Genomic DNA, 18230 nt, shown 5'->3' with positions numbered 1-18230 from the left:
ATACATATACATACACACACATATACTTATATATATATATATATATATATATATATATATATATATGCTTATTTCTGGTGTGTTTACGTCCCCGTAACTTAGCGGTTCAGTAAAAGAAACCGATAGAATAAGTACTAGGCTTACAAAGAATAAGTCCTCGGGTCGATTTGCTCGACTAAAGGCGGTGCTCCAGCATGGCGCAGTCAAATGACTGAAACAAATAATATATATATATATATATATATATATATATATATATATCTGTAAAATAATATGTTACAATTACTCAATAGTCAAGATAAAACTCTGAGTTTCAGATGCCGAAGTGGAAATCCACAACACCATCTCTTCGGTTATCTGGCCAGATAACTGAAGAGATGGAGCACCGCCTTTAGTCGAGCAAATCGACCCGAGGACTTATTCTTTGTAAGCCTAGTACTTATTCTATCGGTTTGTTTTACCGAACCGCTAAGTTACAGGGACGTAAACACACGAGAAATAAGCATATGAAGAGATGGTGTTGTGGATTTCCACTTCGGCATCTGAAACTCAGAGTTTTATCTTGACTATTGAGTAATTGTAGCATATTATTTTACAGATAAATTTCCTCTATTTACATAATATTGAGGTTTTTTTCTTTCTTTTGTTATCTTACCGCTTTTTACCAATATATATATATATATATATATATATATATATATATATATATATATATATATATATATATATATATCGGAGTAAACACATAAATGTGAAACAAGGTGGGAAAAAAGAGTATTCAAATACCAGTGGTATAGTAATATGCTTTATTTAAAGCAGCAGAAAATTCAACAAAATCTGTTACTCTGAGTTTCTCGTTGCCGTTCATCAGACAGTTTTTACAAAAACTGTCTGATGAACGGCAACGAGAAACTCAGAGTAACAGATTTTGCTGAATTTTCTGCTGCTTTAAATAAAGTATATATATATTTCTGTCTATTGCAATCTTAAGACAACCCAACCAATCCCACTGCTCTTTATCTTGAATTAATGTTAATATATATAAAGAACACACCTTGGCGAGGTTTACGTTTGTCTCTTGACTTTCAATAATTTGTGGGGTTGGCCTCTAATAGTCGTATGATATATATATAACTGTATATATAATAGATGGAAAGGTTGCATTAGCAAAACATCACACACAAAATTGCATTATGGTATTTAGTTTCATTCCGCTGAGTTCAAGTCATGCTGAAGATCACTTTGCTTTTCATCATCCTGCGATTTGCTCAACATAATAATACCAGTAGTATACTGTTTTGTTTGATTGACTGTCTCTGCCTCATGCCTTGGGTTGGAAATTAATATGAAGTGATTGAAGTTACCTAATAACGTTATGTATACACGCGCGCCATACAATATATCCAGTTCATTGCAAAATAAAACCGTAAAAATGTAATTTCTTTCAGTCTTTGATCTGCCCTGATCCAACATCAAAGGATTCGCGATTACAAGCATTTCCATTTTTTCTTTCTTTTTTCCCTTTTTTTAAAAAAAAAAATTTTTGTTAGACACTATTCAAGACATTAATATGGAGATTTGGTTACTATTCGAGTGGTCACGTTGAAGCTCAATCTTCGGCTCGTTCTAATAATTTTAAACCATTCCTAACATTGTCATCATTTGCTTAGATGCCAGGCAACGCTTTAGGATCGTCACCTCTTTGACCAAAATCTAAAGTCTCGTCTAGTCCCTTTATATTTCATCCCCAGGGGGTTAATAAAATATCGATCCGATACGTCCTAAAATTCAATCGCATGTAAAACCCTGCACTACTAAATTATGTGGATTTGTCGCAATGTGTAAAAAAAAATTAGGGTTAATGGATCATTAGGCAATGTAATCGTATTGGATTTATCCAAATGCACATTGAAAATTGATAGATGATCTCATTAAATAGAAAAGCTAAAGCAATTTGAAATTACAAACTAGCCAGAATCTGCCGGCATTACTCTGGCTATTTTATTGCGATTGGCTCATCAAATAGTGATTACTTGTGTATTTGGGAATTACATCGTATTTAATGATTTATGTAATATTAGTTACGTAAAGAATCACGAAATAAATATTTATCACATTGCTGTTTTTTATTTCAGGATTAAAAGTAAACAAATACTGAAATTTGGAAATCATTTCTGAGTGATTTCTCTTATTGAAATCACACAGATAAAAGTGTCTAAACAGACAGATTTGTGTTGTTTGTTTTATTATTATGAACATGCAAATATATCTTATGAGTTAAAATGAAAAGGCAGTAATGTTTATTTATAAAACACCCCTGACAAATCTTGTTAAAATCTGATAAAGGAGTCAAACAGTTTACAAGCGAACTAAAGACCAAAAGAATTCGACCCAGTTGATGTAAAGAAGAGGAAGAGAGAGAGGGGCTATGAGAGCTTTGTAGTTAATATCCTTGATGTAGATAAACTTGTTTGTATCGTTACATAAAAAGAAGGGTTAACGGTCTTTCAGAATAAAAGGGCCAGTACTGGTTCTTCTCAAATCACAGTGTGTTAATTTAAAATTCGGGGCATCTTTCTTAGTAACAACAGTATATAATTTATTTATCCTTATCAGAATTTGTGGTAAAAAGCCGATAGAAAAGTATTTAGGATGAAAAAGTCCGATAATTTTAAACTTCTTTCAGGCATTGAATTGCGGCCACACTGGAGTATCGCCTTGAAAAATTTAGTCAAACAAACCAACCACCAGTACTTAAAAAAATTTTTTTTATAAGTCTGGTAGTTGAGCTTGAGTTATTTTCACTTTCACATCGATAAGCACAGGTATGGCTATGTGGTGTAGAAACTTGCTTCCCTACCATGTGGTCTTGGATTCTGTGCCACTGCATGGCATCTTTGACAAGTGTCTTCTGCTATAACCCTGGACTATCCAAGAAGCCCACCACACACACACAAACATGAGTGTCAAACTAATACACCTGTTTGTTGTTCATACACCTGTCTTTGTCTTTTGTTTTTCTATAAATTTCTACTTGCTATACATGCAAAGCACAGTGATTTAGAAATTAGCAACTTTCTAAATGTTGCAAGATCATTCGTTCGCAAAGTACCACATTTTAGAGCATTTTTCGAAGGGAATGAAAAGTAAAAACTTTTACCTTGTTATTTTTTTATGGTTAACATACCTAGGTTTCAAATTTCTTTAGCAAATAAAATAATTTGCTAAAGAAATTTGAAACCTAGGTATAACCGCAAAAAATAACAAGGTAAAAGTTTTTATTTTTCATTCCCTTCGAAAAGTGCTCTAAAATGTGGTTTTGCTCATTTTGACTGCTTCTTCTCGCTTGTAAAAATTACCTGTTAAAGGTAGTTTTTTCTTGTGTTTAAGTGTACACTATCTTATATTGAGTGTATATATATATATATATATATATATATTATATATATATATAATACAAAATTAGAAAATGGAGAAACATACTTAAATCAATAAAACATCAACTATCAGATGATACCCAATCAATACTTTATTACACCATTACATATCAGTAAAGGCATTATACAAAATATACAGTAAAAGTAAATAGACAAAGAGATATAAGTATAAAATTTCAAATATAATATGTAATTAAATCAAATCTGACAGCTGTTTCGGCAGTGAGGGCAGTCATACCTCATTTAACCTATAAGCCATAAAGGCAGGTATAAATGAGGCATTAACAAGGATGCCCCACAGCCTCTTCAGAGAATTAAATTTGTTATAATTGTGAAAAAGATTATTTAACCATATACATATAAATATAAAAATATAAAAATGTAAAATATAAAAACTTATACATAAACTTCATAATGCTACACTTATATAATATAATACTCATTGGTACAATAATGCAAGGTAAACAGAACAAAATAAAACAAAATATATATCAGTGTATATATTAATATTAATAAGCACCGTTATTATACATATTTGGCTAATAGTTTTTAAAAAAAACTAACACATAGGGAGATGAAAAATAATAATTAAAACCATGGTTCAGTTCATAAAATTATAAAGCTATAAAAGTCAAAAAAGCTTTATAATTTTATGAACTGAACCATGGTTTTAATTATTATTTTTCATCTCCCTATGTGTTAGTTTTTTTAAAAACTATTAGTCAAATATGTATAATAACGGTGCTTATTAATTATACACTGATATATATTTTGTTTTATTTTGTTCTGTTACCTTGCATTATTGTACCAATGAGTATTATATTATATAAGTGTAGCATTATGAAGTTTATGTATAAGTTTTTATATTTTACATTTTTATATTTTTATATTTATATGTATATGGTTAAATAATCTTTTTCACAATTATAACAAATTTAATTCTCTGAAGAGGCCGTGGGGCATCCTTGTTAATGCCTCATTTATACCTGCCTTTATGGCTTATAGGTTAAATGAGGTATGACTGCCCTCACTGCCGAAACAGCTGTCAGATTTGATTTAATTACATATTATATTTGAAATTTTATACTTATATCTCTTTGTCTATTTACTTTTACTGTATATTTTGTATAATGCCTTTACTGATATGTAATGGTGTAATAAAGTATTGATTGGGTATCATCTGATAGTTGATGTTTTATTGATTTAAGTATGTTTCTCCATTTTCTAATTTTGTAGTATTAATTTACGGTAATATTATTACCTTTACCCATATAATACAATAGATGAACTGATTCTTTGGCAATTTTTAACATCTATGTATTAGTCTTGTTGGGTACCTATCTAGCAGTATATTGGATATATATTATCCCATGGTGGGTTGAATTTTCAACCCCTATCTCATTTTATAACCTATATATATATATATATATATAATACAAAATGGGACAAGAATGCTACACTAATGCTAGAACAGGGTGCCACTGCATAGTGGTAAAGATTCCAACTTTGCCATAAAAATATAGGACAAAATATTGTAACAGCCAGGACTTTAAAGGACCACAGCTCTTCAATATTCTCTGAAGGACCTGAGAGACCTGCATGGGGTGGATGTAGGTGTCTTCAAAAAGAAACTAGCTCTCTTATTGTCAAGAATCCCAGATGAACCAACTTTTGAAATGGTTACAGTGGTTTAGACAAATGGCACACATGGCAGAGACATAACCCAGCACCTCCCGCTTTATTTTTTAATTTTCTTTTTTATGGAAACCCACGTTTTCAGTTCTGGAAATTCCAATTCTGAAAAAAAAAAAAAAAGGCAAATATCACAACTTCAAAATTTCAATCACCCCTCCTTTCCCCATTTCTTTATTTTTCACTTTTTTCAGAATTTTTTTTGGGTGAAATACATAGAAAAATACAGAGATTATGATTCTGAAAAAAAAAATTGTTTGTAAAATTTCAATTTTTCAAAAAAAAAACAAAAAAAAACCACCCTCCTGATTCTACAGCCTTCAAGCAGCCTATCCTGAAATGGCGATTTTTGTAAATTTTATTTCAGAATTGGAATCCTCATTGCTGAAAGTGTGAGTTTCCGTAAAAAAAAAAATTTTAATTGAGGAGGGGTCAGGTTACATCTCTACCATGTGCACCAGACAAACCCTGAGTTTTAAAAACTGCTGTTTCTATTCATAGAACTAAGACAACAACCAGATTAGTAAGATCATTTTACTGTCATAGGAAGCAGGTTTTCCTCTCAGTATCCATCAACATTCTTATGAAAATGTTAATACATTATTTACATTGGACGAATGTGTGTCGTCCTCTTGTTTGTTGCTACCACCACATTCCGGCTGATTTACTTTCCAGCCTTCATCAGGTGTCCTGGTGGAATTTTGAACCCAACCCTGGGTTCTCGTACCTAAGGTATTTTTTGCTGATATTGTTAATATTATTTATTTAAGGCACGGCCTGGAATTAAACTTGGAATCTTCGGGTTAGTAAGCCGCACTCTTAACTATTATGCTATATGCTTGTGAGCAATTATAGAGTGAATTTTTAGGGCTTATAAACCTAATATTTTTGTATCCTTCATTAACACCGGTTCCCATATTCTACTCATATCTGCACTAGGTCTGCATAGGAGGTTATTGTGTCCTAGCATATATGCTTTTTCTTAGTTTTTGTATTTTCCAGTGGTGTTCTCTGTGTATAATTTTAAATTCAATCCCACAGGGGAAGATGGTCTCCGTTTTTCCCTACATGATCAGCTATACCCAATTTTTCAACACCTCCTTGTGTCACAGCTTTATAATGTTCCACTACCCTTATTTTCAGTGGGTGGCATGTTTCGCCTTTGTACAATCTACCACAACTTCATAGGATGGAGTACACATAGTCTTTTCTATTGGTGTTAATATCATCTGTGCTGTCACCCACCACCGCTTGACTGATGTCGGTTTGTTTACACCCCTGTAACTTGGCAGTTCTGCAAAAGGGAATGATAAAATAAGTACCAGGCTTACAAAAGTAAGTACTGGGTTTAATTTGTGTGACTAAACCCTTCAAGGCAGTGCCCCAGTATGGCCACAGTTCAATAACAGAAACAAGTAAAAAAATAAAAGAAAGATAAAGATTGTTGTTTAACCCCTGGTCAGCCTTAATCATGCAGACTTAGGATCTTAATTGTTCCAGTTATGACCGTCTCTCTTATTTTTCAATCTAAGTGTATTGAAGACTACATTATCCAGTCTGTGTGTCATTCTATATTTTTTTAAGATTTCTGGGTGTGATTCAAGTTAGGAGCTGCTATTTTTATTAGGTTGAGTGGTCACAAAGTTCATGCATGGCTGACCTGAATTAATTGAAGCTGTAAAATACCTGGAATTTAATTTAGGACACTGAGCATGACAGTTTCAATTTACCCTGAGGCTTTCAGGTTTTCCAAACTGTTCGCTTTTCTCAGAAAGACAAATTATTGAATTCACTTTGACCATTCCCATGCTTTCTGCTGTTTTATATATATATATATATATATGTGTGTGTGTGTATATATATATTTTGTGTGTATGTATATAATTATAAATATGTGTGTGTCTACAGGGTGCAGTGAATAAACCTGTTGTCTGAATTACACAAAAATTAAAATAACACTGACATTTCATTTTAACAGATATATTTACCAAAATTACGTTAAAATATCTTGAAATACTAAAGAGTAAATTTATTCAATAAAATCACCATTGACTTGAGCCACAGCCTCTAACTCTTCTGGATGATCTTGTTTAAGTTGGTGAATGTTGCCATTATCCTTGCCTTCAGTCCATCTTTGGTGTTACAAAGAGTTTTGCTGGTCTCTTACTCAACTGTACTCCACATGTAATAATCAAGGGGGTGGCAATCTGGGGAGTTGGGTGGCTAGATGTTAGGGCTGATGTGGATCACAGAAATTGTCTGATAGTCATGACTGGATTTTTGTGTGGCATGGTGCAGAGTGCTGTTGCCAAACATAGGGTCTCCCAGCAACTACCCTCTTGATCCAAGACAGCACTACCACCTCCAGGCACTTGATGTAGACCTCCATGTTGAGTCTGAGGCCGTGTGGGAAGATGAATTGGGGTGTAATGTTGCCATCACTAGTGATCACTCCAAACACCATGATGTTGACTGGATGTTTGATTTTTATCACTCTTGGTACATATCCCCAGACTGATGCCCAAACACTCTGAAACATTTGTATTGGAGCTTCTGGCATGAACGCAAAGCAGTACAGCATGTCGTTTCCAAATTTCTGGATGAGTTAATTGTCATGGTGCTGTTTTTGCCACTGACGGTGCCCAACTGACCCTACTATACTGTGTAGTCAACAAAATCAAAAACAAACAATGTGCATGCATGAAATTAAATATAAAATGGCGACAATTTACTTATCGCACCTTGTATATATAATGTGTATACACATACGCACAGTGTACCTTGTACTATATATATATGTTGTTTGTTAAATTATTCTTTTAGATGTGTGGCTTGATTTACAATGGGCAATGCCTCATAAGGTTCACTGATAGGGAAAAAAAGACTATCCAAACTTGATATAGAAGCTTCCATGTTGATTTGAAAAGATTAGCTGTCATGTGTAAGTGTCTACATAATATAGATAATAGGTACCCAATCAGACAGTCAAATGCAATCATCTATAAAGGAATTTTAACACTATTGACAAAGGCTTGATATCAAAGAGCAGCTTTTATTCAAATAAAACAGAGTAAACAGCTGCAGAACCTGGTTGAATGTTTAGGAAGTTTCTTTTTTTTTTTTTGTTTGCTGTTCTTTTTGCTTGTGTCTCACTGCAGTGTTATTGTGTTTGTAAATCAATAAATTGAGGTTACACTTGTATTTTTGTACAATAAAAAGTAGTAAGGTTTTGAAAGAATTGGTATAATCAGTGAAGAATATGTGGCTGTGTGGTAAGTAGCTTGCTAACCAACCACATGGCTCCGGGTTCAGTCCCACTGCGTGGCATGTTGGGCAAGTGTCTTCTGCTATAGTCCCAGGCCGACCAATGCCTTGTGAGTGGATTTGGTAGACGGAAACTGAAAGAAGCCTGTCATATATATGTATATATATATATATATGTGTGTGTTTGTGTGTTTGTCCCCCTAGCATTGCTTGACAACCGATGCTGGTGTGTTTACGTCCCCGTCACTTAGCGGTTCGGCAAAAGAGACCGATAGAATAAGTACTGGGCTTACAAAGAATAAGTCCCGGTGTCGATTTGCTCGACTAAAGGCGGTGCTCCAGCATGGCCGCAGTCAAATGACTGAAACAAGTAAAGATAAAGATATTAGGTGAATTGATGTCTTCAAAATATTCATCATTAAGATGCCAGAGGTTGTTGCAACTTTGGAGCATGTCTTCACACGAATATGATAGTTTTAGTTAGAATGTTAGCTTTATGGAATGTTTGAGTAAAATTTTCCTCCATGGATTGATATTGGTATGAGTTTCCGAATAGGAAGCATTATTTTTCATGTTACTGTTTGAACTTTCATCTTATTTTCGGTCTTACAATGTTTATGGCTGTTAAATTTATTGACTTCTTCAGGTATTGCTGTTACCGTTCCTTCATTGTGCCATCAGGTTAACAAGTGACCCTGGTGGTTTCCTTGACAGGTGCTTTTTGTGTGTTAACTACAGAAAGAGGAAGTCATTCATTCACAAGGAGTTTTGCTTTGTGAATGTTATCATTTGTGTGTTGTCTGTGTTACTGAATGCTTTACATTGAATGAGCCTTTCAGATAAGGTATCTCAAGTTAGATTTCAATTGCATTCCGTTTGATTTACAATCTCAAATATCTTTGACATTCCATTACTTTTTCTACAGCTGATAATGATAACTCTTTGATTTGGGCCCTAGGCCAGCAAATTTAGGGGTGGAAGTAAGTTGATTACATTGACCCCCAATACTTGACTGGCACTTATTTTATCAACCTCAAAAGGATAAACTGCATTCAACCTCAGAAAGACAATGTGCAAGATTTACTCAGAATGAAATACCACTAAGCATTTTGTCCAACACATAATTCTACCAGCTTGCTGCCTTATGGCTTAAAGATATCAGTGATGTGGTAGTTTATTTTTAAGAAAAACATAATATAAAAATAATATAGTAATAAGTATAAAGAAAAGTGGAAAATTGGCAAAATTATTATTGTCAGATTATTTTTGCAGTATCTGTTACAGTTTTTTATGTTCTGAGTTCAAATCCCATCAGTGTCACCTTTGCTTTGGGTCAATAAAATAAATTGCCAGTTCAGAGCATTGGAATGGCAGAACTGTTAGACCATTGGACAAAGTAATACTTTGTGCCATTTGGTCTGGTTCTTTACATTCTGTATACCCAAGTAGGTGTGGTAGACTTATCTGAATCTTGCTGATAAGGAATTTTGTAAAAATTACTCATAGGAAGGCTACAGAAAACCACTTTTGTATTTTCCCATGAAATTTCCACAGCAAGCACTGACATGCTTAACATTATCATTATTATAAAAGTGGCAAGCTGTCAGAATCATTAGCATGCTGGGCAAAATGCTTTGTGGCATTTTGTCTGTCTTTATGTTCTGAGTTCAAATTCCACCAAAGTCAACTTTGCTTTCAAGGTCAATAAACAAGTACCATTGTGCATTGGGGTTGATGTAATCGACTATACCCCTCCCTCTGAACTAACTGGCCTAGAGCCAAGATTTGAAACCAATATTATCATCGTTATCTACTGCAGAAGCACAATTAAAATATGAAGGACATTTGAGATTATAAATGAAGTTGTGTAATTGAAAGATACATTATCTGAAAGCATTGCTCAACATGAAGCAGCAAGTAATAAAATAACACTTATATAGTGCAGACATCACACAATTGACTACATTCATACAGCAAAACTTATTGATTGTTAGGAAGGAATTCCTGTATTATCATGGAACAGAAATCACTAAGAAAGTGCCTAAAGGAAATCTTGTCTTATTATAATGGTACAATTAATTTAGTCCATTGTTTGGGTCAATTCATTTATGAATTAATTACAAGTTTCGTCATCTGTGTTAATAGAAGTAAATTCACTTGTTTAATTTATGGTAACTCGTAAATGACTTTCCCAACGATATTCCTCTCCTGATTACTGTTTTCCATTCACAAATTCAAATGATTAGGATAACACCAGTCCATAGATCCTTTGGTAACCTGCAGCAAAAGCATTTAACACTGATTGCTGGTTGTATCAAAATGGGAAGTAGGCTGATTTTATAATGTATTACTTAGTCACATGTGAAGGCACATGGCTCACTGGTTAGTTTCGGGCTCACAATCATGAGGTAGTAAGTTCGATTCCTGGACTGGGTTGTGTTTTGTGTTCTTGAGCAAGATACTTTATTACATGTTGCTCCAGTTCACTCAGCTGTAGAAATGTGTTGCAACATTACTGGTGCCAAGCTGTTTCAGCTTTTGCCTTTCCCTTGGATAACATTAGTGGCATGGAGAGTGAAGGCTGGTATGCATGGGCAACTGCTGATCTTCCATTAACAACCTTGCCTGGACTTGTGCCTTGGAGGAATTTTCTAGGTGCAATCCCATGATTGACCAAAATCCCATGACCAAAGGGGGTCTTTACCCTTTTTACTTGGTCACATATAGCAGCCCCTTACTGAATTGGTTATCTGTATACTGCTGTACCTGTTTTTTTCTTTGAGCTGAATTCAGAGCTCTCACCTGATCTAACATGGTTGAATAATCTAAATTCCTGTTTTCCAGTCAATGTTACCAGATCAGCAGCAAATCTAAGCCACTAATAAAGGAATCTTGAGCTAACTTTTCAGTCTTGTGTTATGGTTATAATCCATGCTTAAGGTTTTTGGGGTTTGCAGATACTTTTCTAAAGACTCTCTAACATGCTGCCCCTCAGTTGCAAGGCTACAAAATGCAAAAATATCATTAGTAGGTTTTACATATCAGCAGGTATGGCTGTGTGATTAAGAAATTTGCTTCTCAACTATGTGGTTTCAGGTTCATTTCTACTGTGTGGTATCTTGGGCAAATGTTTTCTGCTTGTAGACCCAGGTTAACCAAAGCCTTGTGGGTGGATTTGGTTGATGGATATTGAAAGAAGGCCATCACGTGTGTGTGTGTGTGTATATATATATATATATATATATATATATATATATATATAAGTGGAGGCGCAATGGCCCGGTGGTTAGGGCAGTGGACTCACGGTCAGAAGATCGCGGTTTCGATTCCGAGACCGGGCGTTGTGTGTGTTTATTGAGCGAAAACCCCTAAAGCTCCATGAGGCTCTGGCAGGGGGTAGTGGCAACCCCTGTTGTACTCTTTTGCCCCAACTTTATCTCACTCTTTCTTCCTGTTTCTTGGGTAATGCTGTGATGGACTGGTGTCCCATCCAGCTGGGGGGAACACATACGCCACAGAAACTGGGCCCATGAGCCTGGCTAGGCTTGAAAAGGGCACATATATATATATATATATATATATATATTGGCCTTATCAGCCATGAATGAGTATAAATGAGTATGCAGACGTGGACAACAGCCTTCCTAATCTTTACCAGCAAAGCGCTGCTAGAAGGAGGACATATATATATAATGTGCATATATATGTGTGTGTGAGTGTGTATTTGTATTTCGGTGTCTTGACATTGTGTACTGTTATAATTGTCATTCATTTCCAATATTTTGCAAAATTTTATCTGACTGTGGGGAACAATTTTCTTGCCTGGAAACATGTGAGGGTTGGCAACAGGGAGGGCATCTAACTACAGAAGATCTGCTATGATAAACTCTGTCCATTCTTTGAAAATATGGAAAAGCAGATGTTAAGATGATGATTATAATGTGTGTGTGTATGTGTGTGTGATTGAGTGGGTGCGTGTGTTTGTGTCCCCTTGTCTTTACATTACACAGTAGTTGTAAACAAGTGCCACCATCAAACAAATGATGTCCTTCATTTCTAGTCTTCTGCAAAACATGTTTGGAAATAATACTTGGAAGCAACTGAGAACTGGCAACAGGAAGGGCATCCAACAAGAAGAAAGCTGCCTCAATGAATTCCATCTGACCCATGGTACATGGAAAAGTGGACCTTAAACTATGATGATGATGTTTGGCAAGTCAGAAATTGCATTTTCATAGGTAGTCTGTTTAGAGGTGGTTCTGTTTATCTTTGATGATATGGAGTTATTGAGAAGACCCAGCTTGTTTCCAAATCATCCAGAGGTAGAACAAGGTTTCCTTTCTTATGTAGTCATTGACGAGCTTATATTGGCATCAAGCTGCTCAAATCTAAGTGGATAATCCAGTGGAGGCACATGGCCTAGTGGTTAGAGCAGGAGACTCGTGGTCGAGGGATCGCGGGTTTGAATCTCAGACCAGGCAATGTGTGTGTTTATGAGTGAAACACCTAAGCTCCACGCAGCTCCGGCAGAAAGTAATGCCGAACTTCTGCTGACTCTTTTGCCACAACTTTCTCTCACTCTTTCCTCCTGCATCATGCAGCTCACATGCGACGGACTGGCGTCCTGCCCAGGTGGGGAACCTGTACGCCAAGGAAGCCGGGAAACTGGCCCTGATGAGCCAGGCATGGCTCAAAAAGGAAAAAACAACAAAAGGGATAATCCAGTCTGGATTAGTTGGTTTATATAGTGTACTCTGTTTAGGCTGACACTAAATCCAGCATTACTGAATAAATTATTGTATAAAATTTACTCCATGTAAAATTACATCTTTCATCGACATCTTTTTCTGCGATACCAGTTGTCTTTCTCACTACCCAGAACCATTTCACTTGACATCTATCCTTCATTCTTAACATTGTTCCTGTCCACTCACATTTCAGAGTATCTTTCCTTCTCCACTGAACTTTTTCCTCTTTACTTACTATATATCTCAATATATCTCATTTACTCTCCCCTCACACTTGTGCAACCTACCTACCTACCCATATATCATCTCCCTTTCTCTCAGCCTTCCCTTGTCTACTTTATTGTTGTTATTATTCTACTGTTCACCACTTATGGATGTATATATATATATATACATCCATATATATATATGCGTGTGTGTATGTTTGTTTGTCTGTATTTTTTCCCCCAGCATCGCTTAACAACTGAATACTGGTGTGTTTATATTCCCATAACTTAGTGGTTTGGCAAAAGAGACTGATAGTCTTTGTACGCTTTGTACTTTTTCTAAGTCCTGGGATCGATTTGCTCTACTAAAGGTGGTGCTCCAGCATGGCTGCAGTCAAATGACTGAAACAAAAGAATGAAAGAATATATGATGGGTTTCCACACAGTTTCCTTCTACCAAGTCCAATTCAACCTAGAGCTATAGTAGAAGACACTTGACTGAACCTGAAACTACATGGTTTCATAACAAGCTTTTTAACCACACAACCATGCTTATGATTATATTTATATGATTTAGCTCAGCAAAGCTTATTAATCCTTGTGATGACTATCTGTCTCTATCATCATATAACACCAGTCAATAAGATACTGAAGGTGAATTTGGTCATCTTTTATAGAAGAACAATTAATTCAGTCCATTGTTTAAGTTAGTTTATTATAGAATGACCATAAATTTCTTTGCATCAGTAACAATAAAGTCAGTGGATCAGTCTATAATAGCTTGTAGTAAATTAAGCAATGCAAAAAGCCTTTTGCTAGTTATGGGGCAAGAGAGAGAGGAGTTAAACTGGAAGCCAAGAGATGATGATGGGCAGTGATTTTGGCTACCTCTGCTGATCCACCAACAGTTAGAGTTCAGAGTCGAAACATCTGATGGTCAGTGGATACTGTCTGATGACATCAGTTCCTCCTGGCCAAAGCCCCATTCACTTTGGTGAGTGAAAAAGAAGCACCATTTTCTAGGTGTTATCAACAAAAAATATCATAACACAAAACTTAGGTGTTTGTATTTTTTTTTAATATATTTTAGTCAAGGGGAAAAGCAGTTCTCATGATCCTTTATGGGGCTTCCAAAACTAGTGAGAGGCAGGTATCCTCAAACTGCATACCTGGCCTGAGCACATACAACAGAGTAGAATCTTCTAAAGGTACCGGATGTACCTACTGGTGTGTTAAACCAGGTAATAGGCTAGATATCGAATAACCTGAAATGTGTGTAAGAGATAGCATGACAACATGTTAAGATTTTATATTTAGTCTTTCTTTAAAGGCTAAACACCTGGCCACATCAGATGCTATTTATTTTGGACACTTGTGCACTCTATGATGAAGACCACTCCTGCTATTATGTTATTGGCAGAGACACTTAACCCTTTCATTACCAACCTGGCTGAAACTAGCTCTGGCTCTGAGTACAAATGTCTTGTTTTCATAAGTTTTGAATTAAAATCCTCCACCAAAGCTTAGCCATAATTTATGTTCCTAACAGTAGCTGAATGATAACTAAGTTATTTCACTAAATTCTTTGTTTATATTTCAAGTAATTGAAAGAAACAGAGAGCATCTCAAAATAAATACAGTAACGAAAGGGTTAACATGAAATTAGGACTTATCAAGCTAATACTGGACATAGATTACTTGTGTGGCATGGTCAAATGCATCTCAATTTTAACCACTTGAAGAAGAAACGTCACTCAGCCATTGGTTGAAAAACAAATTATTGTAATTGGTACAACTGACTGAATTAATTTCACTAACCCAACCCATGTTAGTATACTACATGTTTTATATATTATACACATGTTCTATAACTTGTCTTTGTTGGCATAACGCTCTGACATGTATTGGAAGGTAGTCTTTACATGGGTGTATCCTTAACTTTCACCAGTATGTAATACACGTTACCACGCCGCATAATTACTAGCTTTAAACTGACATAATATTTATGTCCAATTAATAATAAAGCATTTTACAGAACAAAAGGAAAATGCATGTAAAAGCTAAGCTTACATTAGCATGAAAACAATACACAAATCTAAACCTCTTTTCCTAAACAAAGGTCTGGATCTTCAATAAAGGTATATAATTTTATTCACTTCCAAAATATGTTGCTAATGATAAAACTTAAAACAGCAGGTCAGCCAGTTAAATTTTAACATTCTTATTGTAAACATTTTGTTTATTCTCACATACGATTTTTCTACACACCCAAATCTACTTTGTTAAAGTCAGTTGATGGGCGACTATTATCTGGTGACTAAATAGATTTTTATGAATGTTTCTTTGCTCTATTCTTAGCAGGGCATAAATACCATGTCAATTTAGAACTAATAAATATGCTGTGTGGTTTAACATGTTGTTATTGCTTTAAGTTTTAGAATACACCTTTAATGTGAAAATTAATTTTCAGTGTCTTAAGGTTTTTATATGTATTATATGCTCTACTTACTGAAGTTATTGTCCCATATATATATATGGGACAATAACTTTAGTAAGTACAGCATGTAATACATATAAAAACCTTAAGACATACTGAAAATTAATTTTCACATTAAAGGTGTATATATACATATATATATATATATATATATATATATATATATATATATATACTGTCCCACCCATGCCAACATGGAAGGTGGACGTTAAACAATGATGATGATATGAGAAGCAAGTTAAAAATGATGGCCATTACATAAAATTCCTTTCCATTGTTATATGTAATGACCATTATTTTTAACTTGTCTTATAGATCACTTTGTGTAAAAATCAGTTTATCTGAAGTCCATCCACGGATTTATAATATAGAATTGTGATGAACCATAACTTTGGACCCTACCAAAAGATTACTTGGAGTTCTTCATTATCTAAGTAATATTGTTAGCTGGTGTGCCAACAAAGAGCTTATGAAGTATTTTGCGCAGATTGATAATCCTTCACTATATATATATATATATATATATATATATATATATATATATATATAATGTTGATCAATGAAATTCCCACCTAGTCTGATTTTTACATTTTATTATTTACAATTTTGCAATATTGATATAATCCACTATATATATATATATATATATATATATATATATCTCATCATCTTTGTCAATTAACATCCGCTTTCCATGCTGGCATGGGTTGGATGGATTGACTGAGGGCTGGCGAGTCAGAAGGCTGCACTAGGTTCCAATCCGATCTGGCAAAGTTTCCACAGCTGGATGCCCTTCCTAACGGCACTCACTCTGAGAGTGTAGTGGGTGCTTTTTATGTGTTTTTTATGTGCTACATTGAATGGCAGTGGGTGGTGGGAATAATATTGAGAGAGGGAGCTTATGCCAGGTGTCAAGAGGCAAGAGTATAATAGAGAGATTAGAACAGTTCTGTTGCCGTGGACGTGGTACATGGCTACTCCAGCTGGAAAAGGAGAGATGAAGATGGAGATGATGATGTGTTAGGGCGTACTCTCAGAACACAAGAGGGTGAATGAGTGGAGGATAAAAACAGGAGATCAGGTTTGGGGAATAAAGTACCAATTAAGTTCTGGGGTTGTAACCAACTAACCCCTTCCCCTCAAATTGCTAGCCTTGTAGCAAAATTTGAAAGAATTATATGGATAGTGGATTGAGAGAGGGAGCTTATGCCAGGCGTCAAGGGGCATGAGCATAATAGAGGGATAGGAACAGGTGTGTTGCTGTGGACGTGGTACATTGCTACCCCAGCTGGAAAAGGAGAGATGAAGATGATGAGGTGTTAGGGCGTACTCTCAGAACACAAGAGGGTGAATGAGTGGAGGATAAAAACAGGAGATCAGGTTTGGGGAATAAAGTACCAATTAAGTTCTGGGGTTGTAACCAACTAACCCCTTCCCCTCAAATTGCTAGCCTTGTACCAAAATTTGAAAGAATTATGTGGATAGTGGATATACAGAATCATTAGAACATCACACACAGTGCCTTGCAGTATTTCTTCCAGTTTTTTAATCTGAGTTCAAATCCCATAAAATTACTGGCCTTGATCCTTAATTAGAAATAGTTATTGGTCATGAAGGTGTTGATTGTGATTGTAATATTGGAAAAGCTGTCTTAAATAAACTAATGTGTATTCACCAGAATCCTAATATCAGCTTTATTAAATACAAACTGTAGCATTAACTGTCCTGCCTTCTTCCACACACATTCAGCTTTGCATATACGTACATACACAATTCTGCACACACACACACAAAGCCATAGACAGAAGCTCATATACCATTCAGCCATACATAGCCACACACTCCATACACACCCACACACTCCATACACACCCACACACACGTGCACAGTCACATATACCACGCCCCCACAGTCATACATATACTCAGCCACACACATCCCACACATGTATGCACATAGCCACACACATCATTGCATTCACACTCATACAAACACATACCCAACCACACATACACAACCACCCATATACAAATGCAGTAATATACACACAGCAGCACATAAACACACACACATAATCCCAGACATACACATATGCACATACATACATACATACATACACACACATGCCTATATATCACTACACTTTCTCCACCCCCATCTCTCCCCTTCACTACCACTCTGATGGTACCAGTATCAGCAGCAAGTCTAGCAGTGATCTTACTGTAGATATCCTTTGGATGCTGATAGATAGATCCATTATCAGAACACAAACGACTTTCTCTCTCTCTTTCTCTCTCTCTCTCTCTCACTTTCTTCCGCTGACATTCTGTCTCTTTCTTTCTGTCACTCTTTCTCAGCTGTTTGGAAACTATAACATTCTCTGCA

At 35.3% G+C, this 18230-nt stretch overlaps 1 protein-coding gene across 2 annotated transcripts in view; it reads left to right on the top strand.

The window, feature by feature from the left end:
- LOC115209616 overlaps positions 1-18230 on the top strand; it is a 348899-nt gene that overhangs the window by 19866 nt on the left and 310803 nt on the right. The window contains exon 1 of one of the 2 annotated variants that reach the window (XM_036501479.1): positions 18105-18230. This exon is cut by the window's right edge and continues 257 nt beyond it. The exons of the other annotated variant lie outside the window; for it this stretch is intronic. The gene's annotated coding sequence lies outside the window, so the exon portion shown is untranslated. Of the gene's footprint in view, positions 1-18104 lie in introns of those variants that run through there. 2 annotated transcript variants of the gene reach the window in all.

The sequence above is a fragment of the Octopus sinensis genome, linkage group LG3, assembly GCF_006345805.1.
Source record: "Octopus sinensis linkage group LG3, ASM634580v1, whole genome shotgun sequence".
Classification (NCBI taxonomy): Eukaryota; Metazoa; Mollusca; class Cephalopoda; order Octopoda; family Octopodidae; genus Octopus; species Octopus sinensis.
Note: the sequence above shows the minus strand (reverse complement) of the source record. Positions and strands in the feature narration are given on the sequence as shown.